Genomic DNA, 7927 nt, shown 5'->3' with positions numbered 1-7927 from the left:
TATCTATCTATCTATCCATCTATCTATCTATCGTATATCTATCTATCTATCTATCTATCTATCTATCTATCTATCTATCTATCCTATCTATCCATCTATCTATCTATCTATCATCTATCTATCCATATCCATCTATATCTATCTATCCATCTATCTATCTATCTATCCATCCTCTATCTATCTATCTATCTAGCGTATATCTATCATCATCTATCCATCTATCTATTATCTATCTGTATATCTGTATATCTATCTATCTATCTATCTATCTATCATCTATCTATCATATCTATATATCTATCTATCTATCTATCTATCTATCTATCCTATATCTATTATCCATCTATCTATCTATCCATCTATCTATCTATCTATCTATCTATCTATCCATCTATCCATCTATCTATCTATCTATCTATCTATCTATCTATCTATCTATCTATCTATCTATCTATCTATCTATAACAATAGTCTTCATTTACAATATAGACAATAGGCATACTTTTAAAACAACATACATCTATTGCAGTTATGATGTCATAATAACATACAATTGTATAAAACATCATTTGCTTACATCTTTGTTCTCTTTTGAGAATCAAACAAAACAGATAAAAAAAAAAAATGCAAACAAACAAGTTTAAATGAACTGAATTGCTTTTAATTCACTGGCAGGAGCGACAAGTGAGGAGGAGCAACAAGTGAACAATGAGGGAGAGATTGAACAAAGAGAAAGAGTAGAGGACAGAGAGAGTAATGAACAGGAAGAACACAGAGAGACGAAAGACGATGGAAGAGAGGCTGCAGGTTATGGAAAGGACCCCCGAACCCCCCTAGCATTTTTGGACCTCGGTATTTAGGAAATCCTGGATACGGCCCTGTTTGGAGTCATCAAGTCTTATTGCTTTCTAGATAAAGTGTCTATGGCTGAAGTTTAGGCAAAGGAGAAATTCCTGCATCCTGATACTTGATGTTTGGACCGACAGACTGCAAACTCTGCAATTCTTTAGCCCACTGGAGTCAAATCTACAGTAAAACACTGATACACTGTAAATGTGCAGGCAATATCCCCAACATCATCAGCTCAGTCAGATCCTTATTTTCTAATGAATATAAAATCATCAAAATAAAAGTCTGAATGGAATTTGTCTTCCCATCAGCAGGGGTTTCTGCTGAAATTGCACCATCAGAATACCTTTATTATTAGTTCCACAGAGGGGACATTTACAACATAAATCCAACATGGCCACCATGTGCCAACCCGCTGAAAGTAACATTCAAACAACAGGTCACACATGATTCTAATGTGTGTCTTTTTTTACAGATGTTTCTCTTCCTCTTCACTTATCTCCCCTCATGCCTCTTCTTGTCTTTCAACAGTACCACATGGAAAAGAAGATGTGTAACCATGGTAACCGCAGCAGTATATGTGAAAGAGACATGAGTGAACAGAAATATAAAATGGAAAAGCACTCATTATACCTCCTACATTCCACGGCTTTTAGCAGCGTCTTTCCCTCACTGACACTGATCCTCAGCTCCTAGAAATACTGATGAAGCTGTTCAGCCAATAGCATAGGAACCACCGTACAAACAGCAAAGGCAGGAGGGCTCTCCTAACACAGCCTGGATGACTTTTAATAATTATGACACATGGTACTGATTCTGATTGTTGACTGGACCGCACCATAGTATAACCCTCAAAGTCTATGCCTGACTCAGCTAGTGAGTAATGGAGCTCAACAAAGGTTTGATCAGGAAGACTACCTACGTTATTCATCCTTTCTTTCACTTCACAGGCAGCCTCTAGTAGGCTGATCATGGGCGTCCACTCTTTAGGTCAAAAAGCTACATTTGAACACGCTGCCGTCAAACTTGAAATCTGTTCTCCTCTCTTTGCTGTCTGCTGTCATTCCACGCGGTGTTGCTGTAGAACTCCTCTACCCAATCCACATCACTCATTAAAAACCAGGACCAGATTCAAATCATAAGTCTCTGGAGCACACTTTAATCAAAACATATTTTAAATGTTCTAATGTTAATATGTGGGAACAGTCTCCAAATGTAAAGTAGACACCAATAAACATTATTATAATAAAACACTGATGATTCAGAAACAATCTGTGCTTTAGCCTTTTTGTGGCAGCATTTTTTCTGTAATTGGTTATTTTACGAGAATTTCATGAGTTGAAAGGTGAGTTTAGTATCGAATTGCTTCAAATCTTCCCTTATGCTTCTCATTTACCAACCATGTTACCCCTTAAAACCTGCTTATCCTTGTTTATACTGCATTTGGGTCCTACCTTTTCCACGCATCCTATCAAGAGGCTTGCTTTAAATGTTACGAAGACCAACTCTGAACTTCATACTGGAAATAAATGCAACCCAACTTCAGTTAGCTGACTCATTGTCAGATGTGGAGAGATGATCAGACGGAGACCAACAGTTTTCTGAGGAAGTGCAGTTGTTTCTTGGTGTTTTTCAGAATTCCATGGCATTAGCATTAAATGTCAACCGACTGTTTCGTCTTAAGGTTAGTGTACTGTGTGTTTCCAGCTATCTGAGTGCTGTAAGAACACAGTGTTAGTGCGGGGGGATTAGTGAGTCCCCCCCACTGCTCGGATGTTTTCAGAGCTCCCTTTCGAAGAATCCTTTCCTGCTAAATCTATCGGTACAGTGATTTGCTGTAACTGCCCATAAACAGTTAAACTGAACTCTATATATGTACTGAAAAAGTTGTTAGGATTGGCTGAATAGATTTTATAAGGAGGCAAAACAGCCATTAAACTCCCATAGAGAGGGGGACAGACTAAGCATTGCTGGAGGCTAGCAACCTCCATCTCTTTTCTTTTCTTCAATCCGTACGACCCCCAATCGACTAGAGATGTACGTCAGAATCTGCGTGGAAAGGATTTTTTTTCTCCCTTTTTCTTCTCGCCCACTGACTGTTATGATTCAACTCAGCCTTTAGAGCAGGGTTGAGAAGAGAAGAGCGTGGGCTTACCCTGCTTTCTCCCGGTGTCTCTCTCTCCATCTCGGCACCGGCTTCCCTTCTGCACGGAGCTGCTCTCTTTTACTCAGAAATGTAATTCTAGGTTTGTACATGACTGTGAAGCCTACATACATACACACAGATAGAATGGAACAGCTCAGTGGTGGGATGTGTGAAGGAGGTGGGGACCAAAACGACCATCTGACTGTGAAACAAGCGTGAATCATATCTTTAACACCCATCTTCTCCTGTCAGATTCCTCACAAACTATGTAGACTGATTACTTCAGACTGCGTGAATAAGGGGTTATTCTTACAGCGTTTCTGCATTAGTACACAATTCACACTAGAACAAGTTATCTATCTCAGAGGAGTTAAGATCTCGTGAATCTTAATTGTGGATATGGATTGTTGTCCATGCGCGTGTACCGGTCTCAGATAGTTGGAAGCCAGGACTGGCCCATATACAGACTGGAGATAATGTGGAGGAAAAGCCAGGATAACCAAATTGAGAAAATGGACAAGAAGCGTTGAGGCAGTTCTGGTGAAACTTTGCTGACACACTGCAGCTTAGTTTTTATTTTGACATGGTTTCTAGACTCGGCTGGTGCATGTCAGTTTACTTCAGGCTTGTTTGTTGGCACCACAAGTCAGACTAGTATACATAGTGGTAATCATCATGATTCAACACTTGCCTGACTCTGCATTGGTCCATAAGGCTGGTTTAGCTTCTGATGATTCATTGTGTGTCTCCCAAGGAGCTTGCCAAAATGTTTAGGTTTATTAATGTTGAATTGGTATATACTGTTTCTATATTATGAACTGTCGAGGATGTGAAGCATTTGTCGATCTTACAGGCACATTCTTATGGTATCTTCATCACAGAGTACTGATATGGTGCGCTGATCTTCAGATCAGGGGAGCACAGCTGGACCACTGTAGTCAGCGTGATGTTGTCCACAGTATCCAAATGATTGCATGTCTAAAATATGTCATATACAGCACTTTGAGCGCTTATATAAATACCATGAGTTATAATATGTTGTCATTTTGTTCCTATTAAAACAGAAAATACAATTTGGTGGACCTACATTTAGAACCATTTAAATCAAAAACCATATCCATCAATAACTTTTGTTCATTTTAATGTAATGCATCACTTAAAAAGTACCAAAGTATTAAAATATGTCGGCTACAAGATCTTTCAAATGAAGATAAAAAAAGAACAATGTTGAAAGCTGTCCAGTACTGTTTGCTGTCATCAAAGTCCGGTCAGACCTTTACTTATTCTAAGATTTCACACCTTTGCTAATTCTAGTTGTATTGGTTTCATTCAGACAATGAACTGGCTGATTGTGTTAACACAACATTAAACCATATTTCCAGTATATAGACTTTGAATATAGGACAACCAAAAGTTGTTTTTTAAAATGTCTCTAAAGACAATTAAAACACTCCAGAGAGTTATGTGTTTTACAGACATTTCTGATTTGATTTCAACAGAATAAAGTTGGAATATTTTTAAAAGCAAATGTTATTGCCTTAACCAATATTACAAATATTTCAAGAAAAAAATTATTAAAGCATCCTGAATTCCACTAAACAGCACTGCCAGTACTTATTTGGGCAAAATGGGGACACTTGAGATTGGTACTGCACTCAGGTACTCAGGCGAGAGTAGACGGTTGTTAGGCACTTTTCTTAAGTGTTCTCCAAAAATGACTACGTGAAACCCGTCTTCATGCCGATAGCAACAAACTTTGATGAAAGCTTCCCTATGCTAGTCCAAGTTGCTAAATACAATGGTAAATGGTGAATTGACGGCATTTAGAGTTTTCCTGTTTTGAATTACTTGATTCTATGACACCTACAGAAATCCTAAGTCTTAACCAACTCTGCAGCACGCACACACCTTTGATATACAAAGAGAACTGGATACAGCAATGGAGGCCTGGCCCCGTTCATTCCTATCAAAGCTGCTCAGTAGTGCATGAAGCCAAATTGCCTGACTCAAGTAAAAAAACGTCCGGAGTTCTCTGGATCTTCAGCATCAATGGGGCCCAAAGAGCATGCACATGTTCCTGAAGCCCCGCCTCAAGAATTGAAAAGGAAACTTACTCTGGATTTGGCGATTACGCATTTTACAACTTTGAGGACCTAATGATTTAAATAAGTGTTCAGACTTTGAAGTTGATTCACCTCAAACCTCTCTTTAAGTCCATGGGAACAATTATTTTGGACCTAATGACATCATGCGACTGACTTGTAGGTTGCAATACCAGCATTTGGTTACTACCAACATGTATCTCAACACCTGGTGCACTTTCATGGTGTTTGGCACATACCAGATGGATAAAATGTAGAAGCAGAATGGAAATTGAAAAAAAGGCAGTGTGGTTGAGTAATACGAAATTACTACTCTCTACTTCTACAATGGTCCTTGGTAAATGGACTGCATTCATACAGTGTTTTTCCCGTCTTTACGAACCATCAAGTCAGTATTCACCCATTCACACACAATTATACAAAGGTCTTTATCACAGCCAATTGTGGCATATTACGGATTTTGTTGGTTCAAATGTGCATATTGAATATATTGCCGAAACATAAACACACAATGTTAGGGCGTATCAGGTTCAGGTTATTTATTTGTACCCGTAGGTAGATTTAGTTTGCAGAGAAAAAGACAAGGGATCCATCCTGACACACTCTAAAAACAAACAGACACATCGCTAATAAAAGGACTAGTAAAAAGTACAAGTATACCCTGCTCAACCAAATCTCAAAATATTTCCAAAACATTTGAAGAAGGAAAACACTAGTACAAACATGGACAGATATGGGATTTTATGTCCATGCACACTCACCTCCTTTATATCCCCATCATTGTAGAATCGCGCTAACTGGAAGACATTGACATCTCAGTAGAACTGCTCTCACATTAACTCCAGATGTCTAGAAAAAGACACACACAGACATACAGTTACAGAAGCGTGAGATGTTGCTTTACAGTAGATCATGTGAGCTGCATCAGTTGCCTTTTATTCATTTTTTATGACAGTAACCGTTTACTCCGACAAAAAATAGCAATGAAAAGAGCAAAAAACAAGACGCATGAGTACTGTGAAAATATTGGAAGAAAGGTACTTCCTGCTTCATGGAGCTACAGCAGCTTCTTGTACATTAAATATGGTCCACCATATGTACATTCATAGTCAGGCTCACGAAATAGATTATATTGTGTTTAGCTGTAACTAATTGAAAGAGAGATGATAACATGCTAGTTTGTGTGGATGTTAAATATAAAAACCTGATGTTTACAGTGGTTGGTTTGATGCTGAGTCAGGTTTTTGAAGTGAAGGAACAAACCTTTGCTGGACTTAAAAGTACAATATATGATGGTATTAAACACCATTAGCACACTGTTTAGTTCCAATATCTGATCAAAAATAAGTACATTGCAAAAGCCACCCCATCTTTATTTAAAAATGAAAGACATCAATTATTTCTTAACCTATACGCGTCTACTTTACCATTCAGCCTTTACTGACTTAGTAATGGAGTCTGACATCAGCTGATGGCTAAACCTCCAACAGGCCTATAGGATTCCCCCACAATGCCGTCAACAAGCGCGTTGACTTCAGAACTGCTGACAACATCACTGTATGTAACATGTTAATCCACAGGGCTGCAACAGTGCAGTAAATCTCAAGCGACACATGTTGTGCTCGTAAGCAATTTTTACTGTCATGCATGTGATCAGCACATTATGGAAATATAAGAGGCGTATTATTGAGCTCAACCATGCACCTAAATTGCCTTAAAGCAGATGTTTGTAACTAAAATCAAACCGTTTTTGGTGTAAAGCATTGGTATTATATTATTATGACACATGATGTACTTTAAATACTTTATTTGGTTTCTGTGTTAGACAATGATAGTCCCTAAAAAATTACTTAGCAAGACACTGGTCATGGAGAAGGATGACTGGTAACGGGACACAATTATATATTTGATTATTTAGTTTGGAAAGAAGTACAAAACCTTTTTTTCTTAATATATTCTAGGAGTGGCTTCAGTTTGTTGAATAAGTGCAGGGTTAGATCAGTCAATAGTTTCTCAATTCTGAACATTTGTTGCAATGATGTTGGAGGAATATGAGGACTTGGTTTGTTTCATTGCAGTTCACTGTGGTTGTAAGGTAGAGTGCTGTCGTCTCCCAATCAGAAGGTTGGTGGTTTGATTCCCAGCCCTTGCAGTCAACATGTAGATTTGTACTTGGGCAAGATACTTAACCCAAGCTTACCCATTTAAATAAGAAGACAATAGTTAAATCATGCGAGTCAATTACTATCCTTTTTTACATTTACAGTCGTTCTGCATTTTGTCTTTATTTTTCTGGTGCGTGCCAAGCCCCAAGGAATAGCATTGGGCATTGAAGCACATTTTCGTAGTGGCCAAACATCAGAATTACAACTTCCATGTCAGTCACGGGAGGATATTGGTCCAAAATTACTTTTAGTAAATCACCTGTAGACATAATGTATATATACAAAAGCTATCAGCAGAGTTAGTTTTGAGGACACAAAAAAACAAAATGTGTGGGCAGAGGGCAGAGCTGTGCAATTAATCTTATTTTAATCTCAAACATTTTTTAAGGCCGCCATTGTATTTGCTGGCATTAGCATTATTAGCATTAGCATTAGCCCTGCGCACCAACGGAGAGAGGATAACTTATGGCAACACAAAAAAAACATGGGAGCGGTGGAGTGATGAGGATTTACTCGGAAGGCTTCAGTAGAAGATTGACCCCAACTCCGGGGACTTCCGGCCGGGGACTTCGGGTGGCAGTATACGCCGTGAAATTGTTCGCGGCCTGCCAGTAAACCCAAAGCAGAAGAAGAAGAAGTGACGTCAGCGGCTCATGCGTAATCCT

The 7927-nt window shown here is 38.6% G+C and overlaps 1 protein-coding gene across 8 annotated transcripts in view; it reads right to left on the bottom strand.

The window, feature by feature from the left end:
• The window catches only part of dlgap1a (discs, large (Drosophila) homolog-associated protein 1a), a 199717-nt gene that overhangs the window by 141474 nt on the left and 50316 nt on the right, over window positions 1-7927 (bottom strand). For all 8 annotated transcript variants that reach the window (XM_034236359.1, XM_034236360.1, XM_034236362.1 and 5 more), the window contains exon 2: window positions 5859-5946. The gene's annotated coding sequence lies outside the window, so the exon portion shown is untranslated. The remainder of the gene's footprint in view (window positions 1-5858; window positions 5947-7927) is intronic.

Source organism: Gymnodraco acuticeps, unplaced genomic scaffold, assembly GCF_902827175.1.
Source record: "Gymnodraco acuticeps unplaced genomic scaffold, fGymAcu1.1, whole genome shotgun sequence".
Lineage (NCBI taxonomy): Eukaryota > Metazoa > Chordata > Actinopteri > Perciformes > Bathydraconidae > Gymnodraco > Gymnodraco acuticeps.
This window is presented reverse-complemented; position numbering and strand designations above follow the sequence as displayed.